Source organism: Henckelia pumila, chromosome 2 (genome assembly GCF_033568475.1).
Source record: "Henckelia pumila isolate YLH828 chromosome 2, ASM3356847v2, whole genome shotgun sequence".
Taxonomy (NCBI): domain Eukaryota; kingdom Viridiplantae; phylum Streptophyta; class Magnoliopsida; order Lamiales; family Gesneriaceae; genus Henckelia; species Henckelia pumila.
In genome coordinates this window covers 187222696-187244113 of record NC_133121.1, presented here as the reverse complement: position 1 = coordinate 187244113, position 21418 = coordinate 187222696, and the positions used below count along the sequence as shown (strand labels likewise).

The 21418-nt window shown below is 33.9% G+C and overlaps 1 long non-coding RNA gene across 1 annotated transcript; it reads left to right on the top strand.

Moving 5' to 3' along the window:
* Positions 1 to 14548: 14548 nt before the first annotated feature.
* LOC140878234 (uncharacterized) lies at positions 14549 to 15666 on the top strand. Its single transcript, XR_012149320.1, has 3 exons — positions 14549 to 14618; positions 14723 to 14796; positions 15184 to 15666. It is a non-coding gene; the product is annotated as an uncharacterized lncRNA (long non-coding RNA).
* Positions 15667 to 21418: the final 5752 nt, after the last annotated feature.

The following is a 21418-nucleotide window of genomic DNA, read 5'->3' as shown; positions in this document are numbered from 1 at the left end:
TAGCATATTCTGTATCTTTCTGAGTTGATGATTCATAGCTTTGGAGTTGTTCAACTCACATACTCCTCAGTGCATCGGCTCAAAAACATACCTTAACACTGTTCTGTTCTATCTGCGGTTCTGTTCTGTCTGAAGTTCTCATGCTATCTGCATAGTCTGTCTTATTCGATAACAGAAAAAATATATATGGCAATATATATGGCAGAGATTATAACAGACAATGTCAGTATATCATACATATAATCTCATGCTTCTGAATAGAACACATACTTGCAATTTCTCATGCTTTTTCACATATTACATGCTTAAATCGAATTCACTTATTCTAATGAATTCAAGAAATCAGGCATACATATCAACATATAAGCATGTAATTCTCAATAAAGCAAGTAGTGTTCAATCAAGCAATCATAGTCGCATACAATTCTGTAAATCAAGTAAAGCATACTCATGCAATACTATAAATGCATGCGACTCAATCTACCCCTCTCAACTTCTATCTTAGTCCAAGACTTTATGCTCCAAGACTTTACGCTCTGATACCACCTGTTGTGGGGACCCGGGTTGCTAATCTCATCTTAGGGAAATAAATGATTAATTAACAATTAATCAAACAATACATGAATAATAAACCAAGAGCTAAAAATTTTTTATTTTTTTTAAAGAAGGCGCCTCGCTTGATCGGGTAAATGTTACCGATCGAGCGAGCATAAAATTGCAGCTCTCGGTCTGAATCCATTTTGGCCTCGCTCGATCGGTGAAATCTTACCGATCGAGCGAGCCCAAAATTTCAACCTTCTGTTGAGCAACATAAAGGCCTCGCTCGATCGGTGAAATCCTACCGATCGAGCGAGCTGTATTTCCAGAAAATCTGCAGGAAACACTCTTATTGTCAACCATGGAACATGCATAAATATACTCTTTGATTCCAAATCTCATACACACTTCATATAAACTTCTAAACATGCTTCTAGATAATTTACATGCATTCAAACTAATATCAAGTGATCTAGAATACATGACTCTCAAGTATAAATCAATACTTGGCAAAAACAACCTATACAAAGATTCTTGCTTTCTAACATGTTTACCAAATCTTAAATACATGTCATCTGCTTAAAACCCGAATCACCATACGCTATCTCTCTTCTCAAGCTATCCAAGCCAACTCTAGCTTGATCATGCCCCAACCTGATGCAATGCACACATACAAACAAAGCAACAGCCGGATAACTCCGGTGAGAATAAATCTCAGTATGAAAGACATGCATATACATCATGAAAGCATATGGAATCTGTATGCCATACTAATCTAAAATCATAAAACATGTAATAACATGTAAATCATAGAATCATCATCGATGCTTAAACTCTTAACACATAATGATTCATCTAAAGCAATAGCACACATTCATATCTAGAATAGTGTATCACAATATGCTAGCATTTATATCTGCATAATCTAAACCATAGCAATCTCTAGGTTAATGCATAAATGCAATGCATGTGCCAAGGAATAGGCTATCAAATCTGATATCAATAAAGCTTAGTTCTTTGGGATCCCGAGGAATAAAATAACTATCAAACCACCGACACTCCCAATCGAGGCGACATCAAGTATTTTAATCCTCTCACTTTGGTGCAACCATAGTGAGTCATCTAGCTCTGGAAAAATAAATCTATATTCCGTGTCATGAGTTATCTGACTCTGGAAGTAAATCTACATGCCATGCCACTCACTACAGTTCTCCACACGTCATCTGCACTCTAGGCCATTCTGCCCTCTGTGCTTTACAGGCTGGAGTTCAAGATGAATGCAACATAAGCTGTATGCATTAAAGACTGTAACACATCTTGAACATATAATCACATAATCAATCAAAGCATCAAAACTCATATAAATCACATAAGAGCACTGAAACAACTAAGTATGTGATTTCAGGATAACTCGAAAACCACCACGTTCTCGAGTTGTTCTACCTGGCAGGAATAATGTCGATTCATACCTTTCATCGCGATTCAAACCTCTTGAATCTGTTGCCAATGCTGATCATCTCAATGCTAGCCAAATCGGTCATCAAAATCTGCTCATTTCAATCAGTGCTACTTGAAGGTATTTTTGATTCAACTTCAAACACTTCAAGTCATTCGAACTCAAACTCGTCGATTCAACTTCAATAATCTTCAATTCAAATCTGAAATAGATTATAACATATCTAAACATTAATTTCCAATCTGAATCGATGTTTCTTTAAAGCTTATTCAATTCAAATCTTGCTAATACAATTGGAATTCAAACCGACGTCGCAACTATTCGAGTTCGATAAATCTTTCGATTCAAATATCATTATATCTTCATTCTAAACATAATCTCATATTCAATTCATCCACAATAAACTTGAAGATGAGCTCTAGACATTTAGAATGCATAACAATTCAAAATCTTGAACCAACGGCGTAACGGTACGATTTCGGTCAGTCCAAAAGCTTAAACATCAATATCATCACCACCTTAACATAAGAACATCAACAATTCAGCAGCTATATCTCGAAAATGGAAGCCTTAAAAATTCAGATTTCTGAAAAGTCTTACAAAAATCGTAATCATGTTCAAACGACGATCTTTTCTCGATCCGTCTTAGATATGCTATCGTCGTATATGCTAGAACATGTTTATACAATCAAATATATGAATTATAACAACAACTTAAAATTCAAACATGGTAGAACTTCTTAAAACTTACGTCAAAACGTAGCACTCGGAGCTGTGATCGCAAATATATGTTCAATCAGAAATTCTACCGGGCAGATCAAAAGATATTGGAGTTGAAAGATCAAAATTTGGCTTAATCCTTCTCTTTTCTTATTCTCTCGGTTCTTGCTGAATATTCTGATGAATTTTCTTCCCTTTACACGTTTTTATGGCCACTTGCATGACAATTGCATTTTGGTCCCTGTATTTTGGCTTAATTGCAATTCAGTCCCCGGACAAGCGATTTAATTCAATTTCAATCCTAAATAAGTTAAGAATATTAGAATTTAATTCTAAACTCTAAATATTCTCAAATTAAATATTCTCGGATTAAAATTAAATCATTTCGAACCTTATCGCATTTTAGTCCTTGAACTACTCAATATTTGCAAATGGGTCCTTGCTCGAATTTCATCCTCAAATTAAATCCTTGATATTTATCATCTTGGAATTCACGTCTTAAATTCCATAAATATCAATTCAAATATTTTTAATCTTTTAATTTAATAATTTCGGATAATAAAATCTTAAAATCCAAAAAATCCTCAAATTAAATATTTCTGACCCGAACTTGAAATCTCTAATTTCCATAAATTCTTAAATTCATCTTTTCAATTTTATTCGGAATTTAAATCTTAAATCCCGTATTTAAGAACTTAATATTTTCGGGCCTTACAACCAGGGTATATAGCACGTTGCGCCGTTGCCTCAGAAGGTGGCTCATATACCCAGTGGATAATGGTGACCTTATACTAGTACAAGTGTCCAACCATCACGGTGACCTAACACAAGACTTATGTATCCAACCATCCACAAACTCGTAGGGTGAGCGCCCTACTACAAGATACCTCTAAGGTAAAGGCTCAATATGTTCATGTATGCAACATACAGTCATGACATGTTGTATATAAAGACATATAAAACATGCAATCACATAATCCATGCAAACACATAATACATGCATACTCAATCTGGATATCTCGAATAATACTTTCGTAACTCATAAACTAGGCAAGCTAGACCAGCAATATGTCCAAGCCTATAATCCGCACTACAATGCAAAGTACTCATGCATTATAATCTTATTCTAAAAGCCTTAACTACGCTATAGCATACTCTCTATTTACTATAAGGAGCCAGAGCTATACCTGCGTCCGTCGTCAGCCAGCTTATGACGACTGCCCCAGAACTTGGGCACCGCTCCGCCGCAACCCCGAAGAACCTGGCCAACCTCCGGACCAAGCCTAGGAAGGCTGGAAACACCCCAAAACCCCTAGAATAGCCTAAGAACCAAGACATAAAACTTTATTTTGGTGTGAAATTCTGAATTTCGGAGGGCCTATTTATAGGCGAAGTTCGGACGGTCCGAACTGGGTTCGGACGGTCCAAACTGCCACTTGTCCGAGCCGTTTAAACATCTGGGCCCTGCGGAATACGGACGGCCCGAACTTGGTTCGGAGGGCCCGAACTGGTCCGTATGCTCCGAACTATTTTGGTCCTTCCGAACTCATTTTTGGACCCCCGGGACCTACCTTACCATTTTCGGATGTTCCGGATCTGATTTTCCACTTATATTTACCAAATAAGGACTCCTTAAATATGTTTTGACACTTTTAAAATTATATGTTATTTTTTAACATGTTTAAAATCACTTAATCTCGTAAAATGGAACCGGGCTACTACATAGGAGAGCTATAGAATGGGGCTAAGGTGGCGAAGCGGAAAGTAAAGAGGCGATGTTAGGACAAGTATGGGTGTACTCCAATATTAGAAATCGAAAGTCGGGTCAGTAGTGATTGATGAATGAGATAGCAGATAACAAAAATTTGGGTATTCTTGAGTGAAGCCAATGGTCAAGCAGTTGGTGAGGCAGCTAGAGTAACTACTTGTGATCGAAATGATGCAGACAAGGGTAGGACGGCGAGGATGGCAAGGGTTGACAAAGATTGGGAGCAATGGTGTAAGCTATGTCGTAAGAGGTGGACGAGGGTAAAGACGATGGGGTTGATGCTGACCAAAGATTAAGGAATGAAAAGATTTTTAAAGTAGAATAACGAAATATACAGCTCGGTCTCTGCTTAAAAATTTTAAAAATTCAAATCTTGGCTATGGAACTCAAACAATCGAGTTTTGAACCTGCGATTCAACTCGACTTGGGAGGGGGAGACTGGTGACAACCCATGAGTGGGCTCATCACGTGCTTCAGCTCAATAAAGGCCCATAACCAAAGATTAAGGTCCGAGTCTCATTCTGAGGGACAGGGTTGGCCCATGAGGGAAGTGTGCAAGAAGGTGTATGTTGGCTCTCAAGTGGTGATGGAGAGTCCCATCAAGTTGGACTCAAGTCATGGGGTCTCTAAGGTAAGTCAAAAGCTTATGACAATGCGGGATGAAGATGTGAAAGTATATGTGGAGAGTGTAGAAGAAGGAAGTGGAGGAGAGGCTCGCCTAGGGTGGTAAGCTTGGTTTTGTGTCTTGGTTGTCTTTGGAGGGGAAGCTCTAAAGCAGAGGCGCATGAACTACATGCTCATAGTCCCCTACAAAGTGTTCGTGGCCCCCTACTTTGTCTCATATAAATACGGATTTTCTCTCCCCACTTGCAATGAATTCACTTTTATTTTGAGGGGCGCCTAAGCTCTTATTTCTCTTATTGGTTCACGTCTCTGACTTGAGCGTCGAAAGAGCTACGTCGAGATACCCTCCCGACCCCCTCTAACATTATTTGCTTGATTTCAGGTTCATCTCTAGACTTGAAACTTCGGGCTTGAGTGGGATCCGGACCATCAAATTTTAGTGAGTATGAGAGTGTATCTTATTAATATATACTAGTGATTTTAAATTAAAGACTTCAAATATAATTTGTAAATAGGGAAAATTGCTTTTTTGGTCCTGTATGTTTGTTATTTTGCGATTTTGGTCCTTTATATTTTCAGATTGCAGTTTTAGTCCGCTATCTTTATTTTTTTGGCAATTTTAGTCCTTTTTTCGATGTGGCGCTGACGTGACACCAATTCAATGCTGATGTGGAGCTGACGTGTACAGTGCCACGTCAGCATTTTCGAAGAAAAAGGACCGAAATTGCCAAAAATCGAAACATACAGGACTAAAACTGAAATGTGAAAACATAAAGGACCAAAATCGCAAAGTAACAAACATACATGACTAAATTTGCAATTTTCCCTTTGTAAATATGAACAAAATTAGATTATTATACTTTAAATTTTTCCAATAGCATTTATATATAATATTTATAAGATGTATGCAAAAACAATATTTAAAAAAAGCACAAATTAATAAATAATCAGATAGCATTTATTAGAACGTATCCCAACAATATTATTATGATGGCCAACACACCAAATTTTAGTTTGAAAACGTAAAGACAACCTTTAGAATATAACAAAACATGATAACGCGAACTATGATATAAAGAACCATGCATTTACACACATAATTACGTTCAAGAAATTACAAGATTTCTTGCTTATTAATTATTCGCAGATCTGTAAAAAAGAACTTTTCCCAGATCTAATTTTATCACACACACACACACGTACATGCATATATATATTTATATATGTATAGTCTACATTCTTCCATACTTGCTCTCTTCTTCTTTTTTTCATCCAGATTAGACACCTGAAAATCACAATAATGAAATCAATTAAAGCAACACAAAAAATATTATTTTTCATCGCAAACATAAATCAGGTTGACCCGTTTCACAAAAGACCTCAGTATTTTTATATTGATAAAGGAGAATATGACTGATATAGCGACGTCGGAGTAATAAATATATTAGGACTGAATAAGAAATGTCGTAAACAAAAAAAAAAAATCATTGATCTCGTCAGATTAGACACGACAAGTACGTGAATGATAAATTTACCTATGCATTTCAGTCCATCTTTTATAGAAACATCATTGCAGTAGTTTGATCTACGCAGCATATCTTTAAGTGAGACGAGATCAACCATAAATGTTCCAGCGTTTACGAAAACAGGGTTGCATGAGCAGCTGAAATCAATGTGATAACATTTTGTTCTATCGTCGCTAACATTTTGTTTTTAGCCGCAGTACAGCAATCTGATAAACCCAATCCAGGAGACACCACCGTGAATGCACAGCGAGGGAGGAAATCGAAAACATTTTGTTCTATCGTCGCTAAACATGCCGGATCACTTAACGTCGACGCCATGGTAGTGCAGGCAACAACAAATGCTAGTGCCATAAGCAATGCATTTTTGCTCCATTTTGATCCGAAACAGTTCTCCATTTCTCTATGATTTTTCTTTTGTGAGATTGGGGAAGTAAGTTAAGCTGTGTGTCTATATGTATATATATATATATATATAGGACGAAGAATCAATGCATGTCCTTTTCTCTACCATTCGTTCTAGCCACGTTAAAATATTTTAAATGATCCGAGATCGAGAACATGTATTAATTTTAGTAAAGTCAACTGTTCTTATCACAAACGATATGATGGGAAAATGATTTTTTTTGGGTAAAGTCAACTGTTCTTAGTCAAATATTTTTGGGTAAATTCAACTGTTCTTAGTCAAATTTTTAATGTCCGAGATCGAGAACATGCATTAATTTTAGTAAAGTTAATTGTTCTTAGTCAAATATTTTCCCCACAAATAATGTATATTTTTCTTTATACATATTGTTTCATTTTCCAATAATTTTCAATAAAATCGAGTTTGTTCAATCACCAATTTAAAATTCCTAAAGAGCCGTAATGCCCTGACATGAAAAAAATCAATATCACTATCATTATCATAATCATAACCTATTAAAAATATGAGAAACTACAATTATTGCAACTCTAATTAAACAATTTTACAAATTGTATCAGCTATTCGTATCCCGAATTTTTAGCGTGAAACCATATAATTTATTATTTTCAGATATTCGTATCCCGGATTTTTAGCGGTGGCCGGTGAGTTCACTATTTTATTTGTCTTGATGATGGGTCCCAACTATTCGATCTAACTGACTTCAATATTATTTAATTATTTATCAAGATACTTTATAAAAACTTACAAATTCCAAAAAGTTTATAAGAGGCTAAAATCTAAAAAACTCGTTGAATATATATAAATAACTCAAGTCACCTCAAAGTGCAAGTAAAAAAGTGCAAGTAAAAGAACCAAGAACTTGAAGGCAATCAAAATCATGGAATTCGAGACAATTCTACTAGATTTGTCTTTTAATGATCTACAATTTATTGTCGAATATTTTCCCAAATTCTCATAAGATCAATATCATATTTCAAAAACTAAAGTGCTAATTATGTTAGTTCCAACAATTTAAAAGCATCAAACAAATTATCCAGCAAAAAAATATTTTAATATATTAATTAAAATATATGATGATGTCGGAATTTTACCTTGAGTTCGGACTGATAATATAGATCCACGTGTTCCTATCCAAGAGCAGGTCGGGTCGGGTTTAATGAATCCTGCACAAGCAATAGCTGGTCAGGGGGGCGCCGAAAGTATTTTCGGCGTGACCCCTCCGATGCCTAAGTCAGTGCCCGAAAGGCAAGGGGTGTGATGAATGCGAAAACTAAAGATTGTAAGGATATGAATGTGTAAGTGAATAATGAATGATGATGAATGAATAAAACTATAACACTACCTGTATTTATAGGGGAAAAAGAGCAAGTTACCTAGTCGAGGTAGGTAGGACTCCTCATTCATTGGACCACCCTTAAAATTATCCATATCTCGTGAATAGATGCAAATGGCCAAGTTTATAAAACTAGAAAAAGTGCACGCGGCCCATTAGACCCAGCTCAAGTCGGCCCATTAAAGTCAGCCCAGATCATGACAAGACCTAACATGTAGAAAACTGGGATTGACCTTGTCCACTAACAATGATCCTATAATTGGGCCATATCTGGTAGACCCGATATGAGAGGATTCGGATCGCAATATTTTTTCGGGGTATCAATATAATAAAATAAATATATATCACGACATGTGAAACACACATAATCATGCTGAATCACATTGATCGGGTCGTAGGGGTGCAAATGAACCTGATCGGACCGAATAAAGGTAAAATTTTAAGGCTCGAATTTGGCTCGATATAAATATTCGATTTCGAGCTCGATTCAAAGTTCGATAATTTAAAATATTTTGGCTCGAGCTCGGCTCGAAATAAAGTTCGAGTTCGGCTCGAAATATTCGAACCTATTCGTGAACTATTTCTCGGATATTATGGTTCGAAAAGCTCAAAATATTCGAAAATGTTCGAAATGTATATATATTTATTATATAATATATTAATTAAATATTAAAGTTCGCGAATTATTAGCGAACTATCGAACAAAATAATTTTGTCTCGAGCTCGACTCGAAAAGTTTGAACATGTTCGAATTCGACTTGAGTTCTTTAAGTTCGAAAACGAATCAAATATTTATCGAGCCGGCTCGAAAAACTCATGAACAGGTTCGATTCGTTTGCCTAATCGGGCCTCGACTCAACAGTAAGGACAGAGAATTTCGGAACCAAAAACCAGCCCAAAGTGCAAGATTCATGGTATGCATACATAGGTGCAAAATTCGAAAGTTTAACCAAGATCTTTGAATATGTTGCCGCGAATTCGAGGCGTGGCACGAGGATCGAGGATCTGGATGTGATAATGCTATATGTTTTATATTTTAACTTGTCAAATTCACATAATCAGCATGATACTTAAATTTGCAGGATTGTGAAGGTCCCTTGTTCTACTGATTAGGCATCGTTTCAAGATAAAAATAAGATAATAATATAGAGATAAATGATAAGTAATCTAATATGCTTAAATAAATAAATAAAAAGTGATATATAGTTAGTATAGTATTCGGTTGGGGAATATTTTTTTGGTCCATTTTTTTTGTTTTGGTAATTTTTCAAATTTTGGTTTTTGTACACTAATTTTTAATTTTCAATGATTTTAGTCTAATTGTTGGCGTGACAGCTAGACACGCCAGCATTTTCCAATGCCACATCATCATTTTCCGATTCAACGTCGGTATTTTTCGATGCCACATCAGCAGTTGAACCAAAATACCCGAAAACTAAAAGTTAGTGTACCTAAATAAAATTTGAAAAATTAATGGAGCAAAACCAAAAAATGGACAAGTTATGGACCCAAAAAAAAATGTATTTGGTTTGATTGATAAATAATAATTTCTTTGATTCGATTGATTAAATTTTAAATAAGATGATAGATTATCATTTTGTCATTTTTAAAATTAATAAAATTCGAATAATATTATTTATTAAGTGTAATATAGTAATTTAAATTCAATGATTTGATTTATTTAAATAAATAATTAATGATTTTATTGCTGTAAAATAAATAATATGTGACGAAGTAAAACATGAGATTGAATAAAATAAAAATATTATGTTACATATATACAGAAAGTTACACGTTGGATTACACATTACACTTGAAATTATATAGTTATCCTAAATATATTTTTAAATTTTTTTCCAAATAAAGTGCGAAGATAATTTTGTAATCTTAAAGCGAATATGTAAAATTATGTGTACATATAGCATTTTTCTAAAATAAATATCAATAAATTAATAATATGTCACTTCAAACGGTGCTATAATAAAAATTATTTTGTCGCACAAGGGGATATTTACATGATACATTAACCGAGATGTATAGTATGTCGAGTCTTGCTTCATTTTTTTTTTTTATCTTATAATTCCTATTCGATATATGAGATTATGCAGATAGGAATGATTGACAACACAAATAAACTATATTAAGTGTTTATTGAGACAAGTCGACCCAATTCATATATGTAACGAATAAAGTAATACATTTTAATGCTTCGGGACAGGTTAGAGATCTGTATCACAGAATTGAACCGTGAGACGACCTTATCGGAATTATGGAGAATAAACTATATAAATTGTATAAAATATTGAATCGACTGCTAAAAAACCGGGATATACATAAAAGATATGGTGTAATAACTCAAATTCCATTTTACGAGATTAAAATAGCTAAACATGTTTCTGAGATTATGCAGATAGGAATGGTTGACAACACCAAATAAACTAGATTAAGTCTCTATGGAGAAAAATTGACCCGATTCATATATGTAACGAAAAAATTAATACATTTTAATATATGCTTCGGCTCAGGTTTGAGATCCATACCACATAATTGAACCGTGAGACTACCTTATCAGAAATTTTTAGAATTCTATAAAAATTCTCATCACATCCTTTCTTGGTTCATTTACACAATGAAACTCCCAACAAGAGTTGTTATTGTGTCCTATAATCTAAGGTGACTCTATGCTACATCAGGACAAAATGTCATCACTGAATTTGTATAAAATGTTCGCGCGAGCATCTCATTATAAAACAAGAAAAGTACCGATGTATCTCATATATTTTTTTGTTTTGCAATGACATATTCGCACAAACATCATAAAAAAAATAAAATAAAAGAATAGAGTATTTTTCGCAGTGTAACATAGACACATCCTATCATCTATGTATACAATTTAAAACTTTGAACAATTCATCTCACTGTCAATGTGTGATAACTCTACCAACCACAACAATAATGTGGCTATGCTTGGTACGTGTGATAGGATTATTAGTGTAAAGATAAATTGTGGGATAAATATATTTTTTGAATATAATTTGAAATATATTTATAAAAATTTTATTTGTTTGTTTGGTTTTTTGTGTGTAGGATTAAAAGTTGGATTATCATGTTTTTTTCCAAATTTTCTTGACCCAATCAATTTCGGGATCGGAATAGGCAACTTTACCCGACGGGATTCCCGACCCGACCCGAATATATTAATAATATTTTTTAATTGAAAAATAGAATTTTTTTTATAATTTTTTGTTTTAATATTAATTTTTTATAATTATCTACCATATAATTATTTTTTAATATTTATAATTATCTTTTTTAATATTAACATTGAGTTATAAATTTTATTTTGTTTTTTTTATTATTATGAATAATTATATGTTTTTATTTTATTAATCAAGTAGTTGTTTTATTTTATTTGTAATGTACTAAGAAGATGCTTTAGTTTTTAATGGTTATATACAAAGAAATTATAATTTATTTGTAATGTACTAAGAAATTCTTTGAGTTACTTCATAAATTTTTTTTAAAAAAATTTATAGAAATTATTTTTTAAAAAATATTGTTCGGGATTACCCTCTCCCGGCCCGACGGAATCCGAGCATTCGGGTCTCGACACTTCTTGGGTTCGGGATCGGAAGAAAAAATATATCTCAATTTTTATCGGGACGGAAATCGGGTAAGGGGGTTACGGGACGGTTTTCGACTCGATCCCACCCCTAACTATAGCATTTTGGACTAGCAAGACCTTGTCGAACTTGGGTTTCATTTTCAGCCCTCTTCTGTGGGCCACAAGAAAATAATAACAGGCCCAAAGTTATCCCACTCATGTCTACAAATGAGAGAAACATGGGACTCCTTACTTAATCAGCCCATTATCATGGCAACCAAACGGGCCCTTAAATATTTTATCGAGTTATTTGCACCAAACAATCCTGTAAAATATTGAAAATGCACACTTCTCCCCTGTGAAATTTTAATAGGCATCTTCAAACCTGATCTTTTATAAAATTAGCACACTTGCCTCTTCAAATGAGTGATTGTTGCGGACGCGCCCCTCATGCGACTGAAAAAATATTTTGATATTTTTTTTGCACCAAATACCCCTGTGAAATATTAAAAATATATATTTGACCCCTTTAGAATATAATTTTTAAATCTATTCAACTCATAATACACAATTTTTATTAAGATCCAATTACAAATATTTAGCAAACATTTTTTGTTTTATTAATTTTTATTTATTATTTTAATGTATTATCATTAATTAATTATTTTTATAAAAAAATATTATTACTTTATCTTGCTATCATTATTTTATTAAACTCACTTCGTATTTCCAATTTCTCCATTAAACATGCATTCATAAACAAGGATTTAAATAATTTCAAGTACGAAAATATTGAACTAAACTGATAAGTTCAAACATATTGCTTTTTTGATTTAGGACTATATATTAATGAACCAAAATTTAAATTTTTCGATAACATGCCTTGTACAATTTGTAATAAATAATAAAAAATAACATGGTTATATAATTCTAAATCAAAAAATTAATATTCATGAACTTATCATTTTGGTTCAATATTTTGGTACTTTTAGATATTTAAATCCTTATTTATGAATCATGTTTAAAGAAAAAGTTGAAAAAACGAAGTGATTTGATAAAATAATGATAACGAGATAAAGTAATAATATTTTTTTAGAAACAAATTAATTAAGAATTATAAATTTATTACATAAAATTAATAAAATTAAAAATGTTTGAAAAATATTTTATAATTGGATCTTAATAAATATTTTGTATTATTATTTAATGCAAATTCTGCAATGCATTTTAAAAAATTTAGATTTTGGTTCAAAAATATATAGTCCTAAATTGAAAATTAATATACCTGAACTTATTATTTTGGTTTAATATTTTGGTATTTTTAGGTATTTATATCTCGTTTATGAATGCATGTTTAATGGAGAAGTTGGAAACACGAAGTTAGTTTAATAAAATAATGATAGCAAGATAAAATAATAATATTTTTTAAAAAATAATTAATTAATCATAATAAATTTAAAATTAAAATTAAAATTAAAATTAATAAAACGAAAAAATTTGATAAATATTTTATAATTGGATGTTAATGAAAATTGTGTATTATTGGTTGAATAGATTTAAAAATTATGCTCTTAGAAGGTCAAATATTCATTTTTAATATTTCACAGGGGTATTTGGTGCAAAAAAATATATCAAGATGTTTGATCAGTCGCATGAGGGACGCGTGCGCAACAATCACTCATCTGAAGAGGCGAGTGTGCTAATTTTATAAAAGGTCAGGGTTGAAGATGCCTATTAAAATTTCATAAGGGAGAAGTGTGAATTTTTAAATTTTCACAGGGGTATTTGGTGCAAATAACTCATATTTTATCCTACAATCTTATTTATCCTTAGGGTCCGCTTGGTACATATGATGAGATTATTAAGGAGAATGGATAAATAAAAAATATGAGAGGATATATAATACTACCATCCAATAAGAAAGTTGTTTGGCTCGTTTTATAAAAGTTGGGATATCATTTACTCACATATAGAGCCGTCATTTTGGGTTAGGCTCGTCAACCCAACAACAAAAGGTGGGCCTAGATGGGCCAACCCGCCTAGGCCCGCGACCCGCGCGGGTTGGCCCGCGGGCCTGGAGAATTAATAATTTATTTTTATTTTTATTGTGATATATGTATTTTTTAATAAAATTTGTGAATTTTTTTGTATTAATTACTTTATATAAAATTTACACATATGAAATCAATAATTAAAATTTTTTATTAATATTTTTATATTAATATTTATTTATGAAATGATATTTATAATTAATTATAATATTATTTATTTATTTTTATTTGTCATAAGCCAACCCGCGGGCCGGTCCGCCTAACTCGCAACCCACCTTGGGTTGGGTTGGGTTGAGGATTTCCAGCCCGCCAGGATGGTGGGTCGGCCCGCCATCGACCAGCCAAAAGGTGGTTTTTTGGTGGGTCGGCCCGCCCCGCCTTGGGTTGGCCCGTTTGACAGCTTTACTCACATACATAGTTTGACAAATCTACCCTTTAACCATCTCCAAATTTACAATCAATTATTAGTGTGTCTTCTTTATTCTTTATTCCAAAAGCAGGGTTCCCCATTCCAAATCCTTAGACTTGTTCTTCTCCAGATCCATTGTTCAGATCCAGGGAAGACAACACAAGCGGTGAGTGGATCTCATACGTAATGTAGATATATACCGACATAGGTTATTTGTGGGAGAAAACCACTGATTCTGTAATTTTTTTGGGAAAATGTTGCATGTTCAAGAGATTTGTGATCGTGGATATGGGTGATACCAGAGAAAAGCTTCGGGTCCTGTAAATTTCCACTCCCGGCCAATGGTAATTTTCCTAACTCGTTTCAAATTTAATTGAATATACAATGAATGTTTTCTACTGACTAAAATGTAATTAAATCCAAATCTGTTGATATAAAACATCTATTCTGGTCATAAACCAAATCGATGCGTTCACGTGTAATTTAGAATTTGATTCATATGTCTCTCCAATTACTTTACCTAAATAATTGAATGCATGATGTATGTTTGAATTTAGTCCCCTTTTACAATGCGTTTTACACGAACGTTTGGTTATTAATTCAATGGCCCGAATGAAATGGCATGCATGGTATTCATACTTGTTCTTTTCTTTTATTTTTTTTGGTTTAATTGATTTTGAATAGGTTGTTTTGTTTACATTGTTGTGTGATGCATATTCTCAACAATGCAGCGAAAGTATTACGTGGTTTTCGTTGGAAAGAATCCTGGTATGTACAATAAATGGTAGGACACAAACGCTGAAGTTTGTGGATATCCCGCGGCTTGTTACCAAGGGTACAACACTAGGAGAGAGGCTGACGAAGATTTTGCAGATTATTTGAGGAAAGACTCTGCTGGTCCAACAAGCTCGACACCTACTACTTCCAATCCAAGGTCAAGCTGCAATAGTAACAATGAAAGTATGGGTTGTAAGGATTTAGGACCTTTAATTAAAGCTGTATCAGAATTAGCTTGTGAACCTCGCAAACTCGCAAATACAATGGTGAAGAATGCCGAGAAGATCTCCATGTTATTGAAGCAAATGGAAATGTCTGAGACGTAAACATGATCAGTGCTTTCGTTACTAATGACTTTTATTTGTGTGTTTCTTTTGAAGTTTCTTGAACAAACTTGGTTTGTATGAGATATGTGTCCGTGTATTGTGTTTAATTTGAATGTGTCTTGATGTTCTAATGAAAATGCATTGTAGTAGTTTACAGAGCTACTGACTTTTGTTGTACTATGTTAATATGGAAGTTTAAATTAAACATCGTGGTTCATTGTCGGTTCAATGTTATGATACTTCATTATTATTTTGGATGGGAGGATTGTATTTTACAGATTGAGGTAAACTTGCTGTCTTTCAATTAAAAACTCTCTCAAGCACGGCTACAATTGTGATAATGCTTCATTGTGGTGTGTACAACTACTTTCAATTTTTATAATTATGGCTTCCTAGTTTCGTAATCATCATTTCTCCAAGTTTGTGTTTATTTGCATGTTAGTTTTTACAAATGTTGCTGATTAGCATATGCTCAAATTTGAGATCAATGGAAGTTCATTTATTACAGACACGGAAATTCGGTACTTTTCACTTATACTCCTCAGAATGTTGGATTTTATTTTTTCAAGCAAATTTAAACAAACAATTAATGTGTGATATCTACTACATTCTTATTCTGACTCCCCCTCAATTATTTTCACACCTTTTAACTGATTTGACCTACATATTTTTAAATTCATTAGGATATCTTTTTGATTTACTAGTATTTACTACAGGTATTTGGATGGCTTTAATCAACTATAGTTTATGCATTTATATATCACTTTTGTGTTCGATATTATTCATAGTAGAAATAGAAACACATATATTCTCTGTCTTCATCCTAACTTGCACTAAGTCATGTCTGTGAGTACGAAGGGCTGTTCAAAAGACTCTGTCAGTAGCGCATACACCATTCTGGCAGTTAATCTGAGATCCGATGATGAAAATATACAGGAAAAAAGTAATTATCAACTTAAATGCAAGAATGTGAATGTGTTTGAACCGGTGGGCAATGAAGGTAATATTAGGAAGAAGATCAAGTCTTATCATCCATCTCTTCCGACACTACGTGATGGGAAAGAAAACATCCTCGCCACTAAACCGATGCTTCCTAGTACCAAAAGAAATGAATATCGTAGGAAACATTTGGTGGGAGAAGGCAAGAAACTAGTTGAGGTGATTGATCTAACCAATGACAATAGTGGCTAGTGTATGATGACTGTATTTTAGTTTATACTCTTGCCGCACCCTTTTTGAGTCTCTGTCATTCTTTTGTACTTGGCAGACTTTTTTGGTTATGTTTAGTGGGGAAGAGTTATGTGTATGCTTTGAATTTGGTTGATCTTGTTGTGTTGTGTTTGAAGGTTTTTATGTAAAAGCAATGATAGACAAGTTATTTTTGTCATTTTCTCTTACTTTCAAAGTGTCAATGCAATCAAGACGGTCCCTGCCACAATGCGGGTCAAGTGTCTAATAATTATAGCAAATAACTACGTATGTTCGATCCTAGCACATTACCCCCACTCCATTTCATCAGTCACTCACATTGCTTAGCTATGGCTCCTTTCCATTGAAACTAATTAAGATTGCATCAATGGAAGTGAAATCTACAACTTCCTTCTTGTATAGCTCACGGTGGTCGTATCCTTATGTTACTGCCACGAAGTCTGTCTTTTTGCCTTTCTATTAGTTGTCACAGATTACCAATTAATTCCAACAAAATTGAGTTGAAATAACCGGATTTTCGTAAGATACATGCCAAATATATTGTCAAAATAATAACAAAACTTATATTTCATTATCAAATGCTCCGTGGAATAAGTCATTCATCATAATAATAATTATCACTCGGACATGGCTTGGGAAAATTTTATATTCAAACTGCATCTTTGCATCAACAATGACAATTCCCAACTCATAAGTTATTGTATGACAGACAGTAGTGGGAGGAAAAATTTCATAAATTGGTGCATAATTTTTTTTGGCAGAAAATTAAATTCCAATCCAGCATTAACCATACATTGCAGAACCAAAATGAAATCATACACTAGTTATCCACTTTAACTCAGCCAAAATAACCATAGTGAGATACTGAGCCAGTGAATAGCCTTCAAAAACAAAACTACCAAAGTTTCATAGAAATACTAGTATCTTAATCACTTTTTAACAACCTTTTCACTAAGCATAGCCTCCCTTTCTCACCAAGATGCTTGAACAGTGCCAATTCGTCATGGCTTTTGAACAACAACTGAGCTACACACACTTGCTTTTCTTCATTCAGCTCAGTTAGACCTTGAACACCTTCTAAAACCATATCTTGTGCATTCGAAATCTTCTCCTTGGCTGCCATTTCCTTAATCAAAGCTGACATTGTATCTTTTGTGATATGCACAAAGTTGTTGATTGCCTTGACTATGGACTCATCGACGTCATTCACTTTCATCCTTTTGTTTCTCTTCAAAGTGGTTGCGAAAGTTGGTTTGGACGACGGAGTCTGAGTTTCCAAAATTGAGTCCCATGAGACTTCTAACACAGGGGCTGTTTGAGTATCGATTGGGATGGAATCATTGGTAACAAGTTCATCTGGAAGTTTAAAAACGTCGAAAAGTGCATTGTCACAATTCATGCATTGGTCTCCAGCAGCACGGTAATTTTCAAATATTTCACACAAATCATGAAAATGTATCCACTGGTTGTGTGTCATAGTTTGTAAACTTTGATCTCCCTACGACAATATAATACATAGGAAAAATTATAATATGGTTAAACAAAAAGGGCCAATAACAAGGTAAAATATATACCTTAATGATGTCTTCCCACGTCTCGTCCGTAGCATCAATGGTATGCTCAGCATCATTCCATCCAACACCACTCCTTTTTAAGATAGTCACCAAAGTGCTATACGTTTTCTTCCAAACCTGGATTTTAGAATTGATATGAGGAATGACACGTAAGTTGCATCCATGAATTTCAGTCTGCATTGCAGTTTCTAGTAAACTTAAATAACTAGATCTGAATCCATTATCGCTTTTCCAACCCTTACTGATGACGTCTTTCAAAGCATGGATCAAAACCTCTTCTTTGTGTTTTCTCAGGTTTCTTCGCACTTCCATTGACACTTCCAGAAGTTGTGTTGCTGTATATTTCTAATAGATGATTTATCTGGCACAACATTACAATAGCAAACAAAAAATTAAAATTGACAATTTATTAGAATAACCGAACATAGTACACATGCGTATATATCATAAATAAACACATAATTAAAACAGCATACAAACAACCAAACATCATAAATATTTATTTCAATCCAAACAACTACAATAAATACTTTTCGAAAACATCCAAGTACTAAGGTATTTAAGCACAATCTAGACAAGTACTAAAATAATTAATTCAATAATAGTTCGTATTCCACATTGACGAGGCAAAATACTCTCTCCATGCATCCTACGAGTTTGATGTCTGAAAACTTCTTATAAAGTCATTTTGTGTTTCTTGTACCGGGCTACCTACTACTTCTTCGAATTCTTCCATTGGATCCTCAAGAATTTGTGATCAGATTAAATTGTGTAGAATAATACAAGCGAGAATTATTCGGTTCTGCACTTTAATTGGATAAAACGAAGGGCTTTGAAGGATCGCCCATCTCTTCTACAATAGACCAAATGCTCTTTTGATGACATTACGAGCTTGTGAGTGTCTCCAATTGAAAAGATCCTTGTAGTTTTGTGGTCCAAAAGCACGGTTGCCCCATGCATCCCTATGATAACTAACTCGTCAAAAAGGAGTAAAAAATCCTTTGATATTTGCATATCCATTATCACATAGATAATAACAACCTGCATTATTTTCATAAATTTTAATGCACACGCGTTAGTAATATATGGCCAAATATTAGACAGTAAAAATAAAATAAATACATACAATACTTAAGTCAAACCTTTTGGAACTTTGAAACTATCATCTCCAGTGGTGCATCTCTTAAAACCCGTGCATCTGCTGCGGAGCCCTACCAACCAGTCAATGCATATATAAAGTTCATGTTAATGTCACATACACCCAGTACGTTGACCGCAATAGTACCTTTTATTGTTCTATATTTTGCTCTCTCATGGCAGGGTAAATGTACGGCAATATGTGTCCCGTCTAGTGCACCTAAACAACCCTACAGTAGTTGAGAACAAAAAATCCCAGTATGGTGTTACACTTTTAATGCTGCTGATCGACGGTACTGCCTTCCTTATAACATATTTAAAAAGTAATATAAGTACCTTAAACCATTTCCAGGTCTCATTTGAACAATTTTCATCAATAGGGTAAGACTTCACAAGAAGCAGTGGGTGTAACGTCAGCACACCCTGCAATACTTCATGAAGATATGCACTAATTGTCTGTCCACTACGAATATAATCATATCCAGTCACATGGTTTTTTATGATGCGCCAAGATAGACAAAAACATAGCTACCTTTTCCTCCACGCGTACATATCTAGAATCAACTACGCCTCCAACGTTAGTCACTAGATAACACAAACGTGCAAATGCATTGCGATTCATTCTCAGATTAATAACATATTGGACATCTCCAGCGTCAATGATCCTATGTAAATGGCTCGTTTGGGCATTTATTCTTTCTGTCATTGAGTACGAAGCAGCCGGTCTGCGGCGACCACTGCGTGGCCACTCCAACATTCTTTTACGGTGTCGTATTAAAAGACATATCATCAAATACATTAGACACAACATTTGGTGTAACAATAACAAGATGAGTATGTTTCTACGTTTTCTGTCCATCTTGCGAGTTAATTGAAACAAATAAAAAAAGCCTGTTTTGTACAACAATAAATGACGTTGATTGTGTAACAAAATAATAAATACTCATTCAATATCTTCAAAACAATATTTAAGTCTATTCGAAGGAACATAAGCATAAAGATTCATATGACAGTCATTAAATAAAACATATATAAATTACCATTCAAATATCAGAATCTCTTGGAAAAAACGTTGTCCTAAATAATGTTAGAAAAGTATAGTCGCTTGAGCTCAATATACTCACCGACACACATAAATCAAGCAAACAGTTCAAGCGCACACACAAATTGAACATCTACAATTAAATTGAAATACCTGCGTACTGCACAAAGGGACGTGTTTCCAAATCAATTTTTTTCATAACTCCGCTGCTGCTGTAACTACGCTCACCATGGGAATGGTTTGTGTTGGAAAATGTTCCGATTACCAGTGTAGGAATCCGACAAGAACAAAAATATGTATACGAGTAAATGGAAAATTGAAAAACACAGAAAAATGTATACGAGTAAATGGAAAATCGAAAAACATAGGTTCAAATATTGGTTGTCGAAAAGCTACCTCGCAGATCTGTATAGGCATCTACATATCTGAACTTCACATTGGAATCGTCCAGATCTGGATCTATTACTCTGTTGCGCGCTTAAGACAATGGAGAAAGAAGACAATAATTTATTAGGGCCATGGGTAAAAGGGTAAATGTGCTCCACAATCTCAATTACTATCACAAAAGATTCACAATACCACTCCTTCACGTGGATTTATTGTTCGTGCATTTCAGGCCTACCAGGTCAGTTAATACAGGGCTCTTGGGTTATCCAACGATGTGTGAAAATTGAACCAAAAGCCCGTTTAATTATTAATCCTATCCTAATACCCCCTACGTACCAAACAGTGCCTTATATTTCAACCCTTTTTTTAACAGAAAAGCTTAAGTAGCTTTATTAAATAGCAATAAGATCTTTGGATACAAGACAATTCAGCCAAACCTGGAAAATCCCAGGCTACCAAGAAAAGGATGTGAGGAAAGAACAAGCAAAATGAGCTAATGAATGTGCAACACCGA